Below are 25028 nucleotides of genomic sequence, written 5' to 3' on the forward strand. Positions count from 1 at the left end.
TTTCATCTCCCCCCTCAGACTGGGGCTCCCTGAGGGCAGGGCTGTGTCTCCCCCTCAGACTGGCTCCCTGGGGGCAGGGCTGTGTCACCGCTCAGACTGGGGCTCCCTGAGATCAGGGCTTCTTCTCCCCTTCAGACTGGGGCTCCCTGAGGGCAGGACTCTGTCTCCAGTCAGAGTGGAGATTTTCTCCTTTTCCTCCTCTTCCAGGCTCTGGCCTCTAGGGAGAAAGGATGCCCCTCCCAACTCCTGAGGTGATATCCTACAAATTAAGGGCTGAGCTGACTCAAACCCAGCTCTCCTGATGTCAAGCAGAACTCTGCCCCCTACATATGATTTCCTTAAACTCCCAATTCGGGCTGTATATTCTAACGAGCTCCAGTGTCATCTCTGCCCTATCTAGTCACAAAGCCATTTGGAGGCCTGGCTGCCAGGCTAGGTGGCCTGGGGGAAGAGGGGCAGTCTAAGGGCTGGTACTTTCTCTCTCTCTCCTTTGTGGGAGCTATTAGGCAAGTGAGGCATTTATTTTCTGAGGCCCTCACTATTTAGCTACAAGATTAGTTCTAGTCCATTTACTCACCAAGTCCACTGGCCAAACGCTGCGACCAGAAAAGCACATCTCCCTTGCATAATAAATGTTTAATAACGACAATTGGGATTGACCAGAAAATGCCCCGGTTGGCAGTCCTGAAGCCACACCGGCTCCAGGGAGCGATTCAAGTTCAGCTCCACTGCCCCGTCCCAACCTAATCTGCTTGTCTCCAGGCCCTTTGGGCACCAGGCAGCCTTCCTGCCTGCTTCCTCTGCCACCTGCCCACCCGTGACAACAGAGCCGGCAGGAGTGAATCCCACAGCCGCTCCAAGGTCCTCTGTTGTGTTTTTGTACAGTCCTGCCTCCTTCAGCCTGGCAACTTCCCTCAGACTGGGGCTCCCTGAGGGCAGGGCTGTGTCTCCCTGTGAACCCCAACCCCGACCGAGCCTGGGATCTACCTTCTGCACGCCTTCCCATGCAGCCCGGCACAGAGTTAGTGCTACCTGAGGCCGCCCTGTGCCCAGGCCCCGGGCTCATTTGCGAACAAAGACCAGATCTGTGTGCCTGCTGGCAGATGTTAAAGATAACCCCACTCGGCCCTTTAGGAATTAGTCTAAAATATACGATTGTATTTCAGGAGCCTTAAGGGTGTTTCTGAAACCTTGGGGCCCAAGACAGTTATAACATATGTCCATTTTAGACTTTGGAAAATAGGGCGCTATAATTGGAAAAGTTAGCGAAGCGCTAAGTACAGGGAGCCGGTCTCTTTACATCTCAAATACCAGGTATTTAGGTGGCTTTCTTGGAACCTGGCACTAGGGACACGTGTGAAGGGGCCAGGCTCATTTCTGGGGAGCGAGTGGGAGCAGCCGGTGAAGGTGCTGGGGCAGAGTGGGTAGCGCACCTCTGGGGCCAAGGCTAGCACCCCTGCTGCCTGGCACACGGACCCCAGACTCACCTCCCTTTTTTGCTTCTTATTCTCTTCCGACCTGGGCTTTTGGAGGTTCCCAGGAGCACTTCATAGGCTCGGGTCTGGGGCTTGCGCCCTAAAGCATTCCAGGTTCCTGCCTTTTCTCCAAGGGCGGAATATGGGCCTCCTGTGGTTTGTCAGAGCATGGGGGCTATGCCCTTGGGTTCTGGTGCCAGACTGTCTGAATTCAAATCTTCCCATCCCCACTTAGACAAGTTGCCTAACCTCTCTGGGCCACGATTTCCTCATCTATAAAATGGGATGAAAGTTATAATACTTACCTCCCAGGGTTGTTGAGATGATTAATGCAATAACTTATATAAAGCACTTTGCACAGTGCTTGGCACATAGCAAGAACTCAAGAATGTTAGCTACTATAATTATATTTTAAAAGGGTTAACATATTTCCAAAGCAATCTTTCATTAGATCTAGACTCTCTGCTGATCATGCCCTTCCTTGGAGACCCTTCTATACCTCTCTCACCTTGACCTCGTGCTGGGATCCAGGGAAGTTCCTTTTTGTCACAGTTCATTCATTTGCTCATTTGTTCATTCATTCCTCCAACGTTTACTCATGTGGGCACGAGGGAGGCCATTATAGATACAAATAGCCTTTGGCTGCCAAATGCTGCCCAACCCTGATCTAAGTGATAGGGCAGGTCAGCAGCTTTATGAAAAACCAGGGATGGTCCATGGAGCCCACCCCCATTGAAGAAGCTACAAATCCAAGCGGGAGGGGAAAAGATAAACACTTGGCAGGAGTCGAGGGCAGGGCCTGGGGTTCTGGAGGGAAGAGTAGGCACACTTACGTATTTCCAGAGCATCGGCAACTTCCCAGGTCGTGTTTTAGTATCAAGGTGTAAGGAAAAGACATTTGGCATTTGGGTATAAAAGGATACATGGTGGATTCCGTTTTTCCAACAGTACAAAGGGCCCTGGGCCATCCACCTGTGTTTCGGCTACCTCGTGCTGTGTAACAAGCTACCCCAAAAGCTAATGGCTTAAGACAACAATTATTTATTTGATCCCAATTCTGCAGTTGTGACAGGGTATGGCAGGGTCAGCTCATCTCTGCTCCATGCCTCAGACTGTAGGATTTGCTTCCTGAATGACTTCACTCCCATGCTGGCAAATTGGTGCCGGATCCGCTGGGGCCAAGGGCAGCACCTCAGTTCTCCTCCGCGTGGCCTTTCCCTATGGCTACGTTGAGCTTCTCAAGATCGGCAGCTGGGTTTGGAGAAGAGGCATCCCAAGAGTTAGTGTCCCAAGAGGACAAGCCCCACCATGCAAATGCTTGCCAAGTCTCTGCTTATAGCCAGCACACTTTGTAAGGTCCCGCTGGCCAAAGCAAGTCACATGGCCAAGTGTAGAGTCATTGTGAGCAAAGGTCACACAAGAGTGTGAATGCTGGGAAGGATGATCAAAGTAATAGTCTACTAAAACCTGGGGTTCCCAATCTCACCAGTGACCAGATACATCTAGATGTGGCCATTCTACTATACTCATATGGGAGTATATAAGTTCAGCTACCAGGACAAAGAAACCCCCAAATACAGAGGCTTCAACAGAATAAAAGTTGATCATCCAACTAGGTAGTTCAGGATGATAGGTGACTTAATCGTGTCAGGTATACACCCTCCTTCAAACTTGTCGTACTGCTTTCCTCAATGTGCAGCTTTCTCCATGTGGTCCAAAATAACTGCTCCAGTTCCTGCCATCACATCTGCATTCCAACCAGTGGTAAACGGAAAGATGAAAGAGAGTGCTCCTTCCTTGCCATCTCATTGGCCAGGACCTAGTCACAAGCCACATCTAAACTGCAAGGGAAGCAGGAAGATGTAGTCTTTGGTGGAGAGCTTTGTACCCAACCAAAACTTCTATTACCATGGAAGAGGAGAACAAATATAAAGGTATAATTGGTGGTCTCAGTCATAGGAAACAAATGACCAGCCCCAGGACATTCTGTCTGCCAATCTTGTGAGCTAGAAGGGACCATATTCCTGACATCAGGAGCAGGGATTTTAAAAATGCCCCTGAACTATGGCTCATGATAAAAAGAGAAGGGTGGCCCATGGGTGGCAGGCAGCCTGGGCTTTGCATAATCAGAAGCCAGCTGACCTCCTAGGAGCACCATTTCCTACTGGTTCGATCAACTTCACGCCCATGGGCAGGTTTTGAGCATCTCCAACGCATGGCAGAGGAGGGTCCATGGAGAGACCACTCACAGTTCCACAGAGGATGCTATGAACTCTCCACCAGATCCCAAAGCACCGGCTGTGTGCGGGCTCCAAAGGGCTGGGATGGAGTTCTGGGCTGTGGAGGCCACGGTCACGAGTAAACCTGAATCCCTGGCTTCAGAGGGCGACTCTGGTGTCACCACCGCCCCCAGCTAGCCTGCAGCTGTGAACAGCTGACCAGGGCAGGCAGCTCAGGTGGCTGCTGATGACAGGCTGACCCGGAGTTGCCGGCTCTCCCTGCCCACAGGGGTTTTTCCTGCTTCGGTTCTGCCAGCAACCTAGCCATGTGTCTCTCCCTGTCTGGGTCAGCTGCATAGCTTCCTTTGGAGCATGCCCCCTCCCCAGCCTTCCCCTCCTTGATGGAAGGCTCTTTGCTTCAGAGCCACAGCAGTGGGCACTTGGGCACCACCGGGTCTGAGGACAGAGAGCAGGAGAGGACCCTTAGCATCTGAGCAGTACGATGGCACAGCTTCTGAGTACAACGATGCAGATACAAGCGTTCTTTCCCCGGGGCTTAGGGGCAAAAGTGGGCCCGTAGTCCAGAATCGAGATGAGGTGAAAGCCCCATAAGGGCAGACGTAGGAGGCAACTTGAGGACAAGTCCCACAGCCTGAGCAGCGAATTGTTTCAGCCCCTGGAAACTTCCAGAAGTCAATTCATTCAGGAGAAAGTGCCAGAAAGGAGAGGGCAGAGGCAGAGACCCTCCCGGCGGGGGATGTCCCCATTAAAGATTGTCTAGTTCAAATAACACACCAGGTGGGGAGGAAGAAGGCGGTTTCTCAGAAACCCTGATTAGGAAGCTGGTCAAACCCCCCAGGCCTTCAGGACAAAAGAGAAGTCATGTAGTGAGAAACCATCCTCGCTCCACCTGCAACCCCTTCCAGCACATCATGGTTCTGTGTGGCATTCATATCTGTAAGATAGAAAGCATGACCGAGATAGGCGGGTGTGGACAGCACGCACAGAAGGAGAGGAACATATGGAAATATGTTCAGGCTTACCAAGAACCAATGAGAGGCCATTGCAGACAAGTTAGCACTTATGCCAATTACCTTCCTTTTTCATATTTTTTAACAGAGTCTGACACGGGAACATCAGAAGGGACCTTGACTTATAGGGTTCCAATTCATAGGCTGGGCTAAGCCAGTCAGATTCTCCCTTTTCCATATTCTAACTCAGAGACACAGAAATGCTAGGCTGTTGCTGATGGATTTGGGGTCTCTGTGTTCCCAGGGAGACTGGTATAGTGGTCCTGAGTACATTTTTTAAGTGAGGTAAGCCAGTGAGGTGGGACCTGGTCCCACCAGTTAGTGACTGCATCTTTGAACAAATTTCTCAGTTTTTTCCATGCCTCAGTTTCTTCATCTGTAAAATGGGGATTATTATAATCCCTACAGCCAAGGGTGGTTGTGAAAATTAAGATAATCCATACAGATGATTGGTACGGGGCCTAGGGTCAAAGTAAGCCCTCAGGACATGCGAGTGGTGAGTTACAAAATGATATGTGCTCAGAGCTGACAGCTCTGCCAGGTCCAAAAAAAAAAAAGAAAGAAAGAAAAGAAAAGAAAAGACCTGCGGCAGGGAGAGCAGAGAGAGAAGCTGGGACAGGCAATCCCTGGGGAGGGACCTATTTGAGCTCCTGTTGGCTCTCAGTCCCAATTCCCTGAAGCCTGATTGTACTTGGCATCCAGTGTGGGATGCATCCTTACATGAAACCTCCTTCATTTACTTTTGGAAAGCAGTTTGGCAAGCCACATCAAACAGCACAAAAACAGCCTTGCCTGCTGACCTGGACACTTATCTTACAGAAATAATTAACGAGGAGAAAAAAGCCACAGGCACAAAGATGTCCAAGGCAGCTTTATTTATAATAATGGAACACTGGAAGCCATCAAACGCCCAACGATCAGGGAAGACAAAAGTCCCTGGGACGGAATATTATGCAGCCATTAAGAATGACAGGTATTAAGAGTACATAGCAACATAAAATGGTTATGAAGAATAAATGAAAAAGAACAGAACACAAAATTATAGCAGATTCTACTGACATTAGGTAAAAAAAAAAAAAATGTATGTGTGTGGACAGGGCTGACTAGAATTGCCAAAAATGACAAAAACAAGTTTATTCTTGGGCTATCTAGAAGGAAAGGCCCTCTGAAGGGAAGGGTCTCCCTCCCAGTCGCGCCCCCACCCCCACCCCTGGCATCCCAGCCCTGGGAAGGAGAAGGATGGATGCCCTTGGAACTCCCGGTCCCCACGGCCTTCTCCTTGCCAGCCCCCATGCCGCCTCTCTAGGGGGAAGATGCTCCGGGCTTGGGCTACTGGTATTTTTAGCCAGGCCTCTTGCAGTCCAGTGTTCTAGGGTAAAAATAGCTGGGGTGGAGGGTACAGCACTAACTTTGCTGCTTTCTGCCTACCCCCCTTCCCCGGACCAGGCGCCTCCTTGTCTTGGAGTTTCGGCTTCCCGTTGCTTCCTCTGGCTTCATCCCATTTCTTGAGGCCTCAGAGGCCAGGGAGGAATGTTCTAGTCTAGTACATCTTGGAACCTTGGCGCTCATGGAGGCCATGCGTTCCATTTTATTGATAAAAAACTGAGACCCAGATAGGATACAGGACAAGTCAGGAAGGGGTTGGCCAAAGGAGTCCCAGCCTCTACCACGCTTCTTCCTTGCTCCCACCCCCTTGTTCTCACTTATGGGAGGGAAGAAGATTCACATGGCAGCCCCAGGGGATGTGCATTTGACTCCTGGCTCTCTTGTTGGCAGTGGAATTGGGGGAAGGTCACTTTCCACCCCAGAGTGCAGTTTCTACATCTGTGAAATGAAAGAGTTAGACAAGACTGGCTCTTGAATCGATGAGCTGCCTCCCCTATCCCAGGCTGAAGGATAGACCTGCCAGCGTTATCTACCATCTTCCCAGCACCTGCCCGGGGCTGTGAATTCTGGTAGGCAAGGGGATGGCACAGCTCAAGGATTACCTGTGGCTGTTACTACCTCTCAGGTGACCTTCTCCAGGCACACATTTGAGGCCCCTCAATCTGTTTGGGTACTTTCTTAAGGAATGAACACTAATTCTAACACTGGCTGGAGCCAAATCTAATCAAGGAGGTAAATCTGCCGGCAAAAACAAATCCTACACGTGTAGTTGAAGGCAACATACATGAGACTTGAGGACAGTCAGCTGCTGGAAGCCTGGAGCTCCTTAACACTCCTGCAGAGCATAGTTATTGTGGCAAGGAAGTACCTCAATGTACCTACCACACCAGAGACTATCCCAGTGTGATGAGCCCTCCACGTGGCCCCCCAGCTCTGCTCCCCTCCTGGACCTCCCCCTACCCAGGGCACCTGTCCTGCACTGCTTGGGCTGGGATTTCAGTCCACAGGGCTTGTCTCCCGACTAGATGGTTAGTTCCTGCACGTGACCCAGCTCACAGCTCTGGAAGGGCTTAAGGGGAACCAGCCCCAAGTGAGAAATCACAACACCTGGAGCCAGGAGACTTCAAGCCTAAGGGACTGGGGTAGCAAGCAAGTCACATCATCCCAGGCCCAATCTGCTGGTTCTTCTGGGGCGTGTGTGCTAACATGAGTGTGTGTGTGTGTGTGTGTGTGTGCGCGCGCGTGCGCACGCGCGCACGTGCCTGGAGCCCCATGACTGCTCTAAGTGTCCCCAGCATGGGGGCCCAAGCCCTCAGGAGTCTGTGATGATGACAGTAAGGATGACCCCTGAGCTTTTTCCTGTATTACAAACATTGACCTGGAAATCCTTCCTGTTCCCTCATTTAGTCACAGTCTCTAACTCAAATGTCAAATGTCTGCTCTTAGCGGGCACTTTATCGGTACAGTAACACCGGAAACTCTGATTATTTCAGGAACAGGCTTCCTTCATTAATAAAATGGGGAAATGGATCAGGACAGAACAAAGCGGTGGATTCAGTAGACAAAACATGGAACCTAGGGAGGGGCACTAATCCTGAAGTCTTGCGGTTGAGGGAGGGAGAAGCCCCAGATCAAGGACTCTGGAGGATTCTGAGTCAGAATTTGGAGGTCCTGAGAGCCATGATGGCTGGAGAGAGGTCTGCACTGCAGTGAGTCCTCAGACTACATGTGAGATACTCTGTGTTGTCTGAAGAGGAGGTGGAGTCGGGCTGGGGTGGCCTGTGGGAGGCTCCCATCTGTCCCTGTCTTCTGCTGCTCTCCCCTCCTGGCAGCCAAAGGCAGAGGCTTGCACTCAGCCTGGCGTGCAGAGGAGGGAGAGAAAAGAATAAGGGCGTCCTAATCTAGCCCATCTCTCAGCCCCATGTCACCCATGAACAGGACCTGTGGCTTATCCTGACAAGGGCTCATCTGGGATTCCCATAGCATTGAAGTCTAACCCAGTGAGTCACCTGGCAGGCCTCCCTGGCATAGCCCTGGGACTCCTGAACCCTCTCTGAAAGCCTGGTGTCCCCTGATATGTGTCTACCACATGGGGTCAGGAGGGTGGTCCAGACATTATGGTTTGGAAGCAAGAGCCTGGAAGCTTAGGTTTTCATCTGGACTCTGCCTCTATTAAGCTGTTTCCATTGTTCTCTGCCTCAGTTCCCCTATCTGTAAAATGTGAATTGCAGACAGGCTCTGGGTGCCTTATTAATCCCACTTACTAACTGACCCTGGGCAAGTTACTTGACCTCTTTGAACCTGTTTCTTTGTCTTTAAAATGGGGATGCTGATCCATGCCTTGCCTTCCTCACCGGGCTGGTCAAGGATCAAGTGCCATAGCTCTGCTAAAGTACTTTGAACATCAGAGCCTCCTCGGGACCACAGGAGAGCATTCTTATGACCAAGGACATCCCGTACATCCCACTTGGGTCAGGCCCTGAGGCCATAAGGGAGAGTAAAGGCGTGGCCCTGCCCTTTGCCACCCTTGGGTGTGTTAGGGAGATGGAAACAACCAGCATCCATTCTGACATGGAGGGTGACCAGGGAACCTAGGCACTGGAGGGGTTCAGTGGCTGAGAAACCCTGGGGACCGGGGCTAACTGAGGAGCCTCCTGGAGGAGGAGACTCACATTGAGGACACAGAGGCTTTAAAAGTAAGCCCTGGCAGTCACTTAGAGAGGGCGTGGCTCTGCTCTTGGCCACACCAAACCCCTCAAAGTCCCTTTACTGGTTTTTTTTGTTGTTGTTGTTACAACACATCATCTTATTTGATCTTGAAAACTGCCCATTTAGTTAGTTATTATATATGCCCATTGACAGAGAGTTCCCCCAGCCAAGAAGGCACGGAGGTGGGTCTCAAATACGGGGCTCAAGAGGCCTGGTGTGGCCCCTCTGAGCATCCCCCAGATGTCTGCTGCCCTCCCCCTTTCTTTCCCCTGCCCGCCCCCACTCCACTACCTGTACGCAACACAAATGCAGATGGCTCCTTTTATGTCTCTAGGGATCAAAGGGTTGGCTTTGGAAGAAAGACGTGCTGCTTGAAAGCCAAGTGGAGCCAGTCTGCACAAACGGCCTTTCCCTGCTTCCTTTCCAGGGCTAGGGAGCAGAGCGCACCCCCCCCCCGAAGGGCGGTGGTGGGCGCCCACACTCCACCGGCTCCTAGGCCTCCCCTCCCTCCACAACACGCACAGCAGGGCCGAGGGGCCAGGTGCCTGAGTAATATCCCCCCCATGCACGGTCTCACCACCTTTGTTGGATAATGAGACCGTGGAACGTGTTGTCCCTGCCGAGAGAGGCACCAGTCATGTGGGAGAGGGAGAAAGACAAAGAGTGACGTGGAATGACAGAGAGACTGCCGGTGCAGGAGGAGAAGCTCTCGGAGACAGAGAGCGGGAGAGAAACAGGTGGACAGAACCAGCGAGGAGAGCCCGACAGCAGAAGCCTACCAGACAGGCAGAGGAGGAGATGCTGAGGGAGGAAATTCGGAGATGGCAGGGGTAGAAAGGGACAGGGAGAGGGGAACGGGGCGAAGACAAGAATGTGAAGGAGAGATTGACAGGCAAAAAATAAAAAGAGAGAGAGATGGATTTTTTTTTAAAAAAGCCAGGCCAGAGATAAAGAAGGAAGAGCAAAGAGGAGGAAAGAGGCAGACAGCTCTAGGGATGTGGAGATGGGCCAGCAAGGCAAGGGAGGGCATCCCGGCTCCGGGCGGAGGCTGCAGGCAGGGCCCTGAGCACCCTGAATCCCTCACTGAGCAGGGTTCCGTCAGCCCTGCCCCCCAAGCTGAGCTCACCCCCCATGCCACGCTGGAGGTTAGCCCCTACCCTCCCAACCCGCGGCTCCCAGCCCAGGTGAGGCTCCCAGGCAGCTTCTGGGACAAGGTGACTTGAAGGGGAGGGACGAGAGCCTGAAAGCTAGCAGACCTCCAGGGGGACGGGTGGAGGGCACCTCATCGGGAATCCCCACACCCTTCTCCACCATGGGATCAAGTCTATAACCCCTAGCAAAAAAGCCCCTGAGGGCTGGAAGCCAGAGAGGACATGGGGCTGGAGCAAGCAGGTAATTCTAGGGCAGGTACGTGCCACCTTCCTTCCGACCCGCCTGCAGACAACAGAACCGATCTCTGTGGCTGATCCCAAGCTACACCTTGCCGCACCCTTCACCCTCTGTGCCGTGGAAGGACCTAGACTTCCGGAAGCCAGGACCTCTGGGTCCTCCATTCCCACCCTGTCACTGACTGGCTGGGTGACCTTGAACCTGTCACTTTTTCCCCCTGAGCCTCATTTTCCTTATCTGTGAAATGGGAAAAAAAAAAATCACAGTGCCTGCCTCATAGGATGGCTGTGAGGATTAGATAAGATTAAGGGGACCGCGTGCTCAGTGCAGCGCCTGGCACGGAGCAGCGCGCCACTGACGGGGTCCCTGCCGTGGCCTTGCCCGGAGCAGTAGCCGTGGCCCTGCGGTTGGTGTGGGATAGGAATTCTGGCCCGCCTGGCTCATACAGATGTTGTGAGGGATGGGAAAGGCGTCCCAGCCGGAGATGGCTGACCTCCTGGTCCACGCAGGCTCCTCTGCCCAGAGTAGGGCACAGTGTTAGCCCATAAGACATTTAGGGGTCCATGAAAGTGTTTTAATTTATTTTTTTAAAGATTTTATTTATTTATCTTGAGAGAGAGAGAGAGAGCACACGTGAGTGACAGCGGGGGAAGGGGCAGAGGGAAAGAGAGAATTTCAAGCAGACTCTATGCTGAGCGAAGAGCCCGACGCGGGGCTCAATCTCATGAACCTGAGATCATGACCTGAACCGAAACCAAGTTGGATGCGTAACCTACTGAGCCACCCAGGCGCCCCGATGTTTTAATTTATTTTAAAATGGAAAGGAAAAAATGATTTTTAAGTCAAATAAAATGTTTTCATATATAATATGGATATATTTGTCTTTATTCCAACACAGTTATAAAACATAATTTTTGGCATTTGTGGAGGAAGGGGCTCACAAAGGCAAAAGTGCCTATGGCCCAGAAAAGTCATAATGTGGTCCCACTGACCAGTGCTGCCACTCAGTGAGGGTAGGGCAAAGGCACTCTTGGTGGCCCTAAAGAACGGCCCCGACCAGAGGGAATACACTTGGGCCAAAGCCCTCCTGGGGTCATACACCCTGGGAATTGTGGGAAAGGGAGAGAAAAGGGAACAGAGACGTGAAATAGGAGCCCTTCACCCTCCGCCCTTGGGGAGACCAGACCAAAGGACAGAAATAGCCTTATACCTCGGAAGACCCCTAATCTGAGGGAAAAGCTGGTTCTCTGAGATGCAGCCCTGCCTCAGGGAGCCCCAGTCTGAGGGGAGACATAGATCTGTCCGCAGGGAGCCCCAGTCTGAGGGGGGAGACAGCCCCGCCCTCAGGGAGCCCCAGTCTGAGGGGGGAGACAGCCCTGCCCTCAGGGAGCCCCAGCCTGAGGGGGAGACACAGCCCTGCTCTCAGGGAGCCCCAGTCTGAGGGGGAGACACAGCCCTGCCCTCAGGGAGCCCCAGTCTGAGGGGGAGACACAGCGCTGCCTGCAGGGAGCCCACAATCTTACAGAAAAGACAAAATAAAAAAATGTAAAACACAAGAAGCAGCTGGGGGGAACGTCCTCAAAGGCTGTATCAGAAGTAGCCATATGGCCATCAGAGAAGCCTGGAGAGAGCTCCCAGGTGGCTGGAGGAGGGCAGTCATCTCAGCAGAGATAGAGGCCCTGATCCGAGGCAAGGAGGGACGTGGAGGCAGTAGGGAAGGGAGATGCTGGCGCCATTGTTCAGGAACAAGCCAAATGGAGAGGGGAGAACTGTGGGTCTGGGTACAGAAGGGTCTCAATATCCAGCCCAGCCCCTCCATGCCGTGCCCCCACCTGGGGTCCCCACAGACCGTGGCTATCCCTGGGGCATCTGTGTCCAGAGCTGCACAGGGACACAGGAGTGACTCCTGGTGCGGTCAGGTATCCGCATGTCCCAGGTGTCTCCCGCCCACCCCCACCCCCCGCCAGGCGCCCTACAGAATTAAATTACCATATTGGAAATAGCAAAGTAAACACCAATAGGCAGAGTGCAAATTAAAGCCGTTCCTCCCAGATACCTTATTTATAGACCTGAGCTCAGTGGCCGCGCCCTCCTGGGCAGGAGCTACAGGAGCAGAGCAAGGCACCTGCCCCGTGCCAGCTTGTTCCCAGGACACTGAGCTTCTTTCTGGCAGGGGTGAGGGCAAGACCCCTTTGAGGTCTGGCTACCCCGTTCACCTGGCCTCCCAGGGGTGAGGCGGGGGCCATCTAGGTGACCCGGGCTTCCACCGCACAAGGGCCTTGGGGCCAGTGACTGGTTCAGCTTACTATGAGGGAGGGAGTGGGGGCGGGGGGATAGCGGGCCAGAGCTGAGGGGTACAGCGGCCAGGGAACAGGTGTTGGAGGTTGAGATACTACAATGATGACCGGAGCTAACACTTACATAGTAGTTACTGTGCTAAGTGCTTCCAAGCCTTAGCTCAGTTCATCCTTGTAAGAGGTCTATGAGTATCTCCATTTTACAGATGGGGATACTGAGGCACAGAGTCCTTCCATAACTCCGTGGCTACTAAGTGTCCCACAGGGATTTGAATGAACCTCACAGTTTGTTCACTTAACCATCATACTCTGCCACTCAGCTGCCTCTCCAGAGTCCTCCCCAACCAATTCAGAAGGCTGACTCAGTAGCCTGGTGCCTGCCAGCCTGCACTCTCTTGGTCTTCAGTGTTTTCCCACCAACATACGTGCCAACCTTCACGTAGGAAAGTGCCTGGCTCCATGCCTTGCCCATTGGCGGGCAGGTGGACCAGCTCGGTCAGGCCCTCCAGGGGCTGGGGGCAGAGAGACACCCACACACATTCTCCCTGATCTGTAGCCCTCCCCGGCCTGCCCCCAGTCCCTGCTGCATTGGCAACGGGGGCAGGCCAAGGCCATGAGACAGAGCATACCTCCCTGCAATGTCGGCCTGGTTGGGGTAAAGTGTGACCTTGGCCTTGTTGGCGTGGTACTCTAACCCATGGAGCGCGAGGCCACGGATGGTTAGCCACAGGTTTATTAGTGGAGGGAAGATGCCGGGCCAGGGCCAGGAAACCACACTTTGTCCAATTTGCTCATCCCACCAGACCTGGGAAAGCTGTCACCATCTTGGCGGCGGGGAGCCAGGAACAGAAGCTGTGGGCTTGGCAAGAGGGCGGACGGGAAGGAGAAACGGCCACATTCTGTAAAGAAGAGAAAAGGCTCGCCAAAGCCTCATGCTCTCAGCCAATCAGCTGCACATCCGAGAGCTGTTTCCAGTTGGAAATCAAAGGACACCAGCAGACTGACCCTCTGCAAATATCCCCCACTGTCCGGCAAACACCACATGCTAAAAATAGCCCCTGTCCTGAGGAGGCAGGCTGGAGGCACTGGCCAAGGGACAGGCAGGCCCAGGGGGTGAGCTCAGCCTGGCTCCCACTGGACGCACACCTGTCAGGGTCCCCACCTTTTCTTGCTGGGAGCTCCTTATCTATTTGTTGGGGGGCAGGGATAGGACTCTAGCGGTTAAAGATCAAGAGGCAGCCGGTAGGCTGGGAAGTGCTCCACGAGGTATGGGGCCTTGGCAAAGTCCCTTCCCCCATTCAGGACTCAGTTTCTCCATCTGCACAGAGGGGACAGCAAGCCCGCCTAGTCCAGGAGCAGGAGCCACGTGAAGAAGGCCAGGGTTGCCATCCCGGACCAGACCCTGCAGGAATAAGAAGAGCGACTTTGATCCAGTGCTCAACACTTGACCTGTCCCAGTCCCCTTGACCCTCATGATGGCCTGTGGCGAAGGTGAGAGCACTAGCTCCATCTTACAACTGAGGAAACTGAGGCACAAAGGGGTTGAGGCACTAGCGCAGGGTGGCTAATGAGGCCTCGAAGGAGGACTTGAACCTAGGCAGTTGGGCTCCAGAGCCCATGTTTTAACCAACTAGACGCTACAAGAGGCAGAATGTGTCATTCTTAGGGTGGAAATAGAAAGAGGTATGTGTGTATTATCCCCAGGGCCCCAAGAACCCACCTCCCCTCAAAGAGACCTTCTAGAACCCAGAGGCCGGGATGGAGAAACCAATGACCCCTCATGTCCCTGCCATCTCTGCTTCTCCCCTTGGGGGGCCAGACAGAGCTGTGGAAGCTACGGCTGAGCCAGCAGGCTGACCAGCATGTGAAACATGCCCCGGTCAGAGAGCCTGGGTGGGGTGGGGGTAGCAGGCTGCCAGCCATGTGGTCCCCAGCCCACGCACTGTCTGGCCGACCAGGGGGTTGGATGTGGGGGCCATAAATAGCAGGCCTCTCACCGGTGTTGGGAATAGAAACCCAAACCAAACAGTGTGGTGAGTCGGGGCTTTCCAGAGTAGCCACAACCCCCAGGGGCCTGGAGGCAGCTGTGAGGGCCCCCTTCTCCTAGTGAATCTCCTGAAGGATCAGGTCATCTTGGGGAGAAAGCCTACCTGGACCCAATCCCAGAATCCTTCACAGCTCAGGATGGAATGTCAACAGGTGACAGGACACCAACAGGTGATATTTATTGAGCACCTACTTGGTGCCTGGCCTGTTCTGAGTGCTTTGCATGGATTATTCCAGTTAAGTTCACCACAGTCATATGAAATAGGTCTGTCATTTCATCCATTTTACAGAGGAGGAAATTGAGGCAGAGAAGGGTGAAGCATGTGACTCTGGTCACACAGTTAGAATGGGCTGGATGTAAGATGTGAACTCGGGGCACTGGCTGCCAATGGTGCCTCTTGTTCCTGGGCTTGGGGTCCTACCCCTGAGGTCATCTTGGTCGGGGTGGGGGTCCCAACATCCGAGGAGAAGGCAGTAAGGGCTCAAGGTGCATGCACTGAAGGCCCACCAGACAGGGCTAGGGCTTCTCCATATGGAACTTAAATACATCCTCTGACAGAACGGAGCCTGAAGAGCAAGGGATGGGGCAGGAGGGGGGCACTCCCCAGCAGGGCCAGCTTGCTGAATGCCGGCTCAGCCTTGCAGGTGAGGCCCCTGTTCCTGGAGGAAGTGGTGGGGAGGCATCCCCGAGGCCATTCAGGGGGCTACATTAAGCATCCTACTGCTACCCACTCGGGGGCCCTTCTAGGATTTTGAGGCCCAGAGAGGAAGTTCATGGTCAACTGTTGATGCCCTTTAGAGATTTTTATCAGGCCCAGATACCACTCCTGCCATACGGACCCCACCAGACTTGGGACTCTTTTTGTGGGTTTGCCTGTTTTGAGTAGCTACCCTTCCTCGGGGTCCTTCCTCAGGATACTCATGACGCTGATTTGCTGGCCTGGTGAAAACCTTCATTTCTCTTTCCCTTCCAGGATTTGTTGCCAGTGGCCCGTGAAGACGTGGAAAAACCTGGACAGAAGCCTAATGTCTATGAGTTCTTGGAATGAGGAAGCCTGTGTACATGTGGGGTGGGGCAGGTGGCAGCCTGTGGCCTGGGTTCTGAGAGCATGGGGTGAAGTTGCCCACCTCTCTCCTGGGGAGACATGGGGGGTTGGGGGAAACCAGACCCCTGCCATGGATCCTGGGCATTCCTGGAGGAGGTGCCCTGGGCAGGCGCTCGGCATTTCAGGGGGAAAGGAGGTCACCATCTGGGGGACAGGGGAAGACAGGAGAGGGAAGGCTTTCTCAGAATTGAGTTCGAGGAAGAGGATGCAGGCTGGCAGGCCTCCCTCAAACCAAATGCCCGGCTGGCTCTCCCTCCTCGGAAAGACTGGCTCTCCACCCAGCTGACCCAAGAAGCTGCCTCTCTCCCCCAAGGGAGTAGATGTGGGGTGGGGCTGCCTTTCGGGGCTCCCTCTCCTGTCCCTACATTCTTGGCAGGAAAGCGGAGTAAAGGGAGGACAGCTCTGGGCCCTGCCTCAGTATCCCAAGCCCCTTCTTGCTCCAGGCGCCCATTATAAGGCCTCCTGGGCCAGGTCGGGCTGGCAGCGACACAGAGCTGGAAATTGGGTCCTTTCCCCCATTGTCTGGGTGCCTGGCACATACAAGATGCTTGGTTAGTATTATTTTGAGTGAACAAGTATTCAGATGATGCAGGAGGCCTTTTGGGGGAAATTCTAGATGTGGAGTTTAGAGGCAGCTGAGCTCCTCTGGACTTGAAAACTCGGGAAGGATCCAAGGCTGAGAGAGAAAGGGCAGCATTTCCCCCAGGCCTCAGAGTCAAGAGGAAGGAAGCGAGCACAAGCTGGCCAAGGACAGAGCCGCCCAGAGAAGGAGGCTGCAACAGGGCCCGAGGCAGGCTACTCGTGGCCACACAGAACAGAACTGGGCGCAGGAGGGGACATGCCTGGGGCCAAACTCTCCTGAAGATCACTGTCCTCTGTTCTCTCTGCCTGTGAGAAAAGAGAGCCTGCACAGAACCACAGACCCAGGGCTCGGCAGGGTCTCGTCGGCCACCCTCTGCCAACCCTAAGATGCCGGATGGTCAGAGCTTTTGAGGCCAAGTCTTGGCACCTTTCAATCATTCTGCACATGTTTATGGAGCACGGACTGCCTGTCACACCGATAGAGGACCTGAAACACCAGGGAACCAGAGGCAAATCATGGCCATCACGGGGCTTGTGTTTTAGTGAACAGAGACAGTCAATACATAAATCAATATATATAAAAAATAAATAAATAAGAAGAAAGCAAAGTAAAGGAAATAGAGAATGCAGGTAGGGGGACAGGAGGTGACGATGGAGCAGAGACGTGAAGCTCTGACGTGAAGAGACAGAGAGTCACAGCAGCTGGGGGCAGAGCCTGCCAGGCAGAGGGGGCAGCCCGTGCAAGGGTCCTGAGGCAGGAGCTAGTGTGCTACAAATTAAACAGCCAAGACGTAGCTGGTGGGCTTGAGTGGGGACAACGAGGGGAGGATGGGAGGAGGGAAGGTTGGGACACCTGGGAAGCCAGGTCAGGCAAAGACGTGGGGGCCTATGTGAGGCTGGAGGCTTTTATCCTGAGTGAGCAGAAGCCGCTGTGGAGAGAGGGTGGCCAAGGGCTGACGATGTCAGTTAGTCTGAAACTTGGCCCCCGCGAGCGTTAATTCACTCCTGTAAAAGGAGTGACCTCACAGCGCTGTGGCAGGTTTTAAATAAAATGGTACCTACGGAGGGATCCGTTTGAAACATAGTGATGACACATGGTAGGTGATACTAGGTTATTCTGGTGATCCTCAGCGGGGAGTTCCCTCTAGAGTTACCCCCAGCAGGCAGCCTTCCTACCGCTGCCTCCCTGGCCGTGGGAGTTTTCCAAGAGGGTCTGGACTTTTCACAAAGCCAATTTTGCTGGGCCTGCCATGTTCTCCAGTATTCCGTCTGATACCAAGGCGGGCATCTCCCCCGGGGAACACCCGGTCAGAGCTGCCTGGCACCGTGGGGCCTGGGGATGCCCAGGGCAGGACTGCCCACGTGAGTGGGATGGACAGCAGAAATCAGGCAGAGGGCAGGGAAGAAGTAGCAGGTGCAGGGTGTCCGGGAGGGGAAACATGTGGTTGTCAACGTTGACACGGCTTCTCCCTCCTTCCCAGCATCTGGGGGCAGATCCAGGGCAGGCTGTGTCAGCTGGCAGAGCTGGCAGGGCTCCTACCGCCTCGCTGAGGCAGCCAGAGTAGGCAGGCTCTTCTCGCTGGTCCCTCGATCAGAGCGGGAGTCACTGTCCTATACAAACAGATGAGGCTCTGGGCCTGCCTAGGCCCTCCCAGGCCCTAAGGAATCCCTGCCTTGGGACCGAAAGCAACCTATGGCTGGTGAGGCAGACAGACTGGAGCTACCACTGACCACGGGCTGCCACGTACAGGCCCTGCTCATTTGTTCCTCATGGTATCTCTCAGTGGAGGGGACTGTTGGTGCCCCTCGGGTCTCCCAGGCTCCCCCAGGTCTCTGTATCGGGCCTGGGTGCCTCCCCCACCTTCTGTGGTTTTCCCTTCTGTTCACTCTTCCGTGGGTGACTGCCCCAGGCTAGAGGAGCCGCTTTGTCTGCAGAACCCAACGCACCTGGAAGTTTACACCCCCCAAAGTGGCCCTTAGCCAATGACTGGGGTGCAGACGAGCAAGGTCCCATCTCCCTTATCTCTCATGGGGAGGACCCTGGCTGAAGCCATCTGCTGCACCCTTGTCGGCCTCTTCCTCTCCCATCCCCCAGTTCCTGTTGCCTCGTCCCCAGTCCCCCGGGGAGCACTACCTTAGGAAATCACTGAGCCAGGAATCCCCTCTCAAGGTCTGCTTCTGGCGAACTTGATCTAAGATGCCTTCTAAGGTGGTAATAGTAGTAGTAGTAGTAATAGCTAACATCTACTGAGTGCCTTCTATGTGCAAAATATTGTCTTAAGTGTTTTACAGTATTAACCTGACAACAAGCCAGTGAAGCAGTCTCTCCCATTATCCCCATTTCACAGATGAGGAAACCAAGGTACGGGGAGAGTAAGTCAGTTGCCATGGAGATACTACCATTATCCTCATACTGTGGCAGTCAGGATTCTTACTCGATACCCCTTCTAGAAAGGCTGGAGCACACACAGACATGCACAGACACATTTTGATGATGTGGCATGCAGGGCTAATGGGCCAAGTCACAGCAGACATGCTCCTGCCCCCAAATAGGCATTCGGAGAATGTCCTGTGACGTGGTATGGCTATAGACCCAGGACAGCCATGATTTGTTTGTCCTTACAGGCTCATCAAGGGAGATCTCGGGGATATTTCTTGTCCAATCCCTTTTTCCCATTCAAAGGAATTGGGCCCGGGATGGCCCATCGCGTGAGGGAAGCCCTTGGGTCTCCAGATGTTCAGCCATTGCTTGGCACATCCCGTGCTCGTAAAACAAATCTGCTGAATAAATACACAAATGACTTCAGGACTAAAGGTGGGGCCACAAACCGAGGTTCTGCAAAGCCAGATTTTTTGGTGGAGAAAACCAAATATGCATATGCACATGCACATTAAATTGAATCAACAGAAAATACTGTTCCCAATAATTTCTGAACAAACAAAATCATAATCAATTCCAGAACCGTGAGCACTAGGGCCCCCACCCTCGGCCACTTGCTTTGCCAGGAGGTGTGGGGGGCCCCAGACAGGCAGGACAGAGAGACCCTGGCCTCTAGGAATGTAGTCTACTTGGGCTGGGGTCTTGAGGAGGCCTGGGGAGCGTCCCGACCATCAGGATCCCAGGAGAAGGGAGTGTCCAGCACAGGGCAGCAGCATTCTACATTCTCAACTAAACAACCAGATGCCCTCTGTGAGCCAGCTCTGCTCCACCCCCTCCCGGACCCCCACCCCAGTTCAGCTGGTCCCTGGGCCACAGACACCACCAAGGAGATCGGCTGCCACCTCATACACCCGAGGCGAGAGCCCTTTCAGTCCCAGAGTCAGAAAGAAGGAGAACCCAGCCAAGCCCAGCAGGCAGATTCAGCGACAGAATGCTGCTCCTTATCTGGATCCCTCTCGCCATCTCTCGAAGTCTCCCAAAGGGGCTTCCCCTGTGTATGTGTGCGGGCGGCCCTCCTTGTCTAGTGGCGGACATTCAATGTACCCTTTGTCACAAACCCCTTTCAAAAGCAGAGCTATTCAGACGGGGCAGCAAACTTTGGGACGATTCATTATCAGGCTGGGCAGCAGCTGGCCGGCTGACCCCCTCCTCTCCCCATCTCCATCCTTCCTTCTGGTGAGAGTGGCATGAGGGGCCAGCCTGAGTGGGAGCTCCCCTCCGGGGCGTCCTGCGGGGGGTGGGGGTGCGGGCAAGACTCCAGCAGGGCATGGCTGAAAGGGCCCTCATGGCTTCTAGTGGTGTCCCTGCCATGCAATGTCTCTGAGAAGTACGCCGACCTAGGCACCCCGGGAAAGGTGGGGGTACACACCCACTGTCCAGAAACAGGCAGATCCATTTCCTCAGGGCTGCGGGAGACTATGAGGGCCCTGCTCCCCATCACTCTGATCCCCCTTCCTAGGGCAGCCGGCAGAGAAGAGAGGCCCTGTGCCCAGCACAGTGCCAGGCACACAATAGTTAGTCAGTCGACAGACACTACTGAGTAACAAGCAGGTGGCGTCTATCCACTAATGACACTGTCCCCCCCAGGAGTACGGCCCCGGGCCAGAGCCTCTGGGATCAGAGAACCCGCCTGTGCTCAGGCCCTCCCTCCCCTCCGAACATGCCCTCCTGAGCCCTGGCCTGTGACTGCACTTCCTTTCTCCCCCTCCCCCAGCCCTCCACCCCATTCTCTTCTCAGTTTTCTTTCTCAGTCCCCATTCCTCTGTCTCTCCCCCCTTCCATCCACTCCACAGACGTTTTCTGCACTCATACCCTGTGCTGGGCCCTGTGGGAACAGATCGAGTAGGCCTTGGTCCCTGGCAAGCACGTGGCAGGCAGTCACCATACGCTACGGTTTAGGGGCAGGGGTTCCGGAGTCCCTATCCTGCCTGGGAAAGGGAGAAGGCTTCCTTGAGGAGGGGCCGTTGAGATGAGTCTTTAAACTGAGGGCTGCTGGAAGGGAGGGGGTGGGGGAATGGGGTAGCTGGGTGGCGGGCATTAAGAAGGGCACGTGATGGAATGAGCACTGGGGATTATATAAGGTTGATGAATCACTGACCTCTACCTCTGAAACTAATAATACGCTATATGGTAATTAATTGAATTTAAATAAATTTTTTTAAATGTATGGGAGGTTAGGAAATGGAGAAGGGGAGGTGGGGGGCAGTATTGCTGCTAGAAGGACAAAGGCCTGGAAACCAGATCGAGCTTGGCATGGCGGGGAGGGGGGCTCAGGGATCCGGAATGCCTGAAGCAGAGTCATACCTGGGGCCCTCGGGCCCTCATCACCTCCTCCTGCCCGGGACCCACTTCTCCCTCCTTTTGCCCGGACCTGTAGCAGAATACCTTTCCGAACAGGGTCCCCAGGAGGGCATGGGAGAAGGGTGTTTGGAGTCAGTGCCCAGCTCCACCACCTGTAGGGGGCGCTCCCAGTCTCTCTGCCCAGCCCCCCCCCCCCCATCTCCCCAGCGTCAGTCCCCCTGCTACCTGCAGTTGCTATCCCCATGAGCCTGGGACTGGCCGCAGGGAAGGCCTGGGATCAGAGACGGCCAATCACAGGATCCCATCCCCTTGGCCAGAAAGATTGGCCCCAGGATGGGCACATGATTCGAGGCCTTCCCTGGGTGTTCCCTCCAGCCACCAGGGAAGAGGGATGCTCTGTAAACTTCAGCAGAGAGCAGTCACAGAGTTGGGGTGAAGATTAAGTCAGGGAATAATAATGGGATAGAAAGTGTTTCATTCAATGCCTCCCCTAAGAGCATGTTACCTTTTGTTTCTGTTTTCCGTTTCTTTCCCAACCACACATCCCCAAAGCCCGGGAGAGTCCAGCAGGCCCCTCCTGGTACACAGGGGGACACGGAGGCCTGGATAGAGGCTGTGACTCACTCTCTCCCTAAGTCTCCCGTGCTGCTCGGCCCACGAGAAGTGGCTTCCCACGGCGACAGGTGTGTGACTCTTTTCTGTGCAGACTGCAGCTCAGAGGACCCGCTAGCCGTCAGGTTTGCCGTGGCCAAGCAGAGAGGCCCAGTGAAGACCACCCTCTGTGCCTCCCACCTCAGGCAGTCCTCCGCACCCCCCACGTCTCCCCCCCCTCTGCTCCGCGGGGCCTGGCTGCTGCGGGCTCGTTCTGTGAGTGCTCCGCCACAGCCCGGCACAGGAACCACCGCGGGCCATACCAGGCCTCTGGGATCACTCTTGCCCAAACCACTGCATGTTTCAGAGTAACCTCTGCTGTTCCCGTGGGAGTGGGACAACCAGGAAAAGGCCTCGAAAACCAACCTGGAAGGTTTTTCAAACAAAAGAGTGTGATTTCCTTCAGGGGAGGCAAGGAGAAGGGAAAAAATACCCCCCCATGGTCCTCCTTGGCTCCAAGTGCCTCAGTCACCGTCTTGGGTGCATTTAGTGGTTTGGTGACTGTGGGCGTATTTTAAAATCTGCTGTCCAGGCAGAGAGACAAAGGATGCTGGTGTGGGGCCAGGGGAGACCTCAGAGGACAGGGGTATTCATCTTGTTAAAAATAGCCCACCCGTTTCTATTTCTACTGAGCTTGGCAAACATTGCTGTATGATTTTCCCTTTTTTTCGGCCATGCTTTGCTTGGACCATCTGATAAAAATAGTAGATAACAAGCTTAAAAAAAGCTGGGATATTTTTACATGTAAGCCCCCCTTGGAGTGGGCCTGGAGTGGGGTGGCCGGAGAGCGGGGAAATGGACAAGAAGGGGAGAAGCCTGGGTCGTTGGCTGGGGGCAGGGCCCGTGACCACAGGGCACCAGGGACAGGAGGAGGGCAGAACGCAGCCCAGGGAGGAGATGCAGGAAGGGATGTGGTGCTTTCTCCTATGTCCACAGCTCAGGGTCAACAAACAGAGGCTGGGCCCTCCTGACCCACCGTGGACTCTGCAGTTTCCCAGGCCCCGCTGGCCCCAGCCTTGACCTTCAGCACTATTCCCACCACCCTCCCCAGCACCGGGAGGCTGGGCCGGATACAAAGCAGGCTCTGGGCATCTCTCTCGGCTAGGCTGGCAGTGCCAGAGCCTACAACAAGGAGAAGAGCCTTGTGGGGTGCGGCCTGAGGCCCAAAGCCACCTGGACACAGATGCTGAGGGCAATGAGGAAGGATGGGGCTGCCCAGGCTGGACCACGGGCCTATTCTGGGGGCAACAGTCAGCATGTGGTCTTGGGTGGCTGGATCCATAATTCTGAGTGTCCAGCAACACGGGGACTTGAGAGAGGCCGATGTGTGTGTGTGTGTGTGTGTGTGCATGTGAGCGGTGGCCGTGCACAGGGCTGTCTATGGGGCACTCCCCTAGAGTGATAGTCTCATGGAAGTCACTGCTGGGTCCCACCACGCCCCCCCAACCCTGACTCCAGAAGCGGTGCCGAAGGAGCGAGACTAGACAGAACTGGACACACAGCTGCATGGGGACCAGAGGTGTAAAGACAGAGCAGGCCTGGCCATCTGGTATGGAGGGGCCGGGAGACCCTGTGTGTGTCAGTCTCTATGGCCAGAGGCGGAGGCCTCCTACCTTTTTGAGCTGGAGATTAGGGTAGGTGCCTAGCTCACACACCAATTTCTGGGGTGCCATGGGGCCAGTGGGGCCCACAGAACCACTGGATAAACTCTTCCGAATTTAAGCCCTTGGGTTTAGGAGCCTGGGGACTCCCCACGGGCAGCATTTGTGTCTCCCTGAGTAGACTCCCCAAGGGTAGGGTGGCTCTCCCCACAGCCCCCACTACCCACAGCCACACACTTCCCAGAAGTGACAGGCTTATTAGCTGCCAAGCCAGATGCCCAGCCCAGGAACCAGGAACTCACCTTCTCGCCCCCATCCCTGCTTTGACCTGCACTGCTCCTGTCTGTTGGGGGGGAGGGAGGGCTTTAGAAAAACATGTTCGTGTTCCCCACAGTGACCTTGACAAGTTGGCAGACAAATCCATTCCCACTTAAAAACTGATCTAGGGAGATGACCCTGAGTAGGCTGAAGCCACATGGCTGAGAGGCGCCACCCCTCCCCGGCTGGTCCAGGACACACACACACACACACACACACACACACACACAAAACCCCCCAGGCTGGAGACACGTCCTCTAGCTTTTATGGCCCTGAACAGGGCACAGCACACACACACACACACACACACACACACACACACCCGCCCCCTCCCAGGTAACCGGGCAGATGTAGATGCCCTAAGGCAGGAGCTCCCAGAGACAGGCACAGGCTGGCCTCTGCCACCCAAGAGGTGGCCAGAGCATTAGGGGCACTTACTGGTCAGAGCACTGTACAGGGAGTCAGGAGTCCTGGAAGGGCTTTGCAGAAAATTACTATGTGACCTTGGAAAAGTCACTTCCTCTCTCTCCTCTCACTTTCTCTAAGAAACGTTCCTTGTAGGAGGAAAATTTTTAAGCCCAGGCTGAGGCACGCAGTAGACTTCAGTATTTGGAATAAATAGATGAAAGAGGGAATCAATAAACGGGTGCAGCAGGGCTAGACCAGCCCCTTCTGGGCCTGTCCCTTCAGGCTTCTAGGCCGATGTCCTCCAGGGCAGGCAAATGTCCCCAGCTGTCCTGAGAGCCATCCCTTGTCTGGCAGAGCCATGGCCGGGTCCCGAGCCGGGAGAGCCAGTCCTGCAGGCACCACGGCCCCCAGCACCTGCCCAGAGACCTGAGTTTCCTCCCTAGTCCTCCCCCTTCCCTGGGTCTGTTCCCCATCATTACTTCCAACAGTCATCCCCCCGGGGTCACGTGCTTGCCAGGGAGCACAGGGCTGTCAGACTTCCAGCTGTCCCCTCCCCTGCATTGTTCCTGGGCACTGTGGACTTTGCAGGACAGCTGGAAGCCCATTGGGGGGAGGGGATGCTGGGCCCGGCAACTGGTGGGGCCGGTTTCTCAGCTGAAACTTCAACGCAGGTAAAAGGCAAACAAATAAACAAGAGGCCAAGGGCACCTCTGCCCCCGGGCATGGGAGCAAGAGACGGGCAGGGAGAGGACAGTAGCCTCCTGAGCCCTAAGACCCTGGGGATTTAAACACGTTTAAAGCTCTCTCCCCGCTAAGCCAACTGACCCCTCACTTCTTTTTCCAGGGGGTTTGGGGCTCTGTTAATTCCACTATGAATATGTGGTTCCCGGGGCACTGGGTTCCTGGGAGTTAATAATGACTAAGAGTTGTCCCTGAGGGAGCCCCAAGTATGAGCCTGGCACTGGGCTTATGCCTCGTGCAAGCATCACAAAAATCCCACCAGGTAAGTAGGTGGATATTTTTATCAACCTTGTTTTCTAGATGAGAAAATAGAGGCCCAGAGAGGTTA

General features: G+C 54.5%; 1 long non-coding RNA gene across 1 annotated transcript; it reads right to left on the minus strand.

Annotated features, from left to right (window-relative positions):
• Positions 1–13224: 13224 nt before the first annotated feature.
• On the minus strand, positions 13225–23556 carry LOC110582187. The gene is made up of 3 exons (XR_002480428.1): positions 23536–23556; positions 13653–13908; positions 13225–13405 (listed from the first exon to the last, which is right to left on the minus strand). It is a non-coding gene; the product is annotated as an uncharacterized LOC110582187 (long non-coding RNA).
• Positions 23557–25028: the final 1472 nt, after the last annotated feature.

The sequence above is a fragment of the Neomonachus schauinslandi genome, chromosome 8 (genome assembly GCF_002201575.2).
Source record: "Neomonachus schauinslandi chromosome 8, ASM220157v2, whole genome shotgun sequence".
Lineage (NCBI taxonomy): Eukaryota > Metazoa > Chordata > Mammalia > Carnivora > Phocidae > Neomonachus > Neomonachus schauinslandi.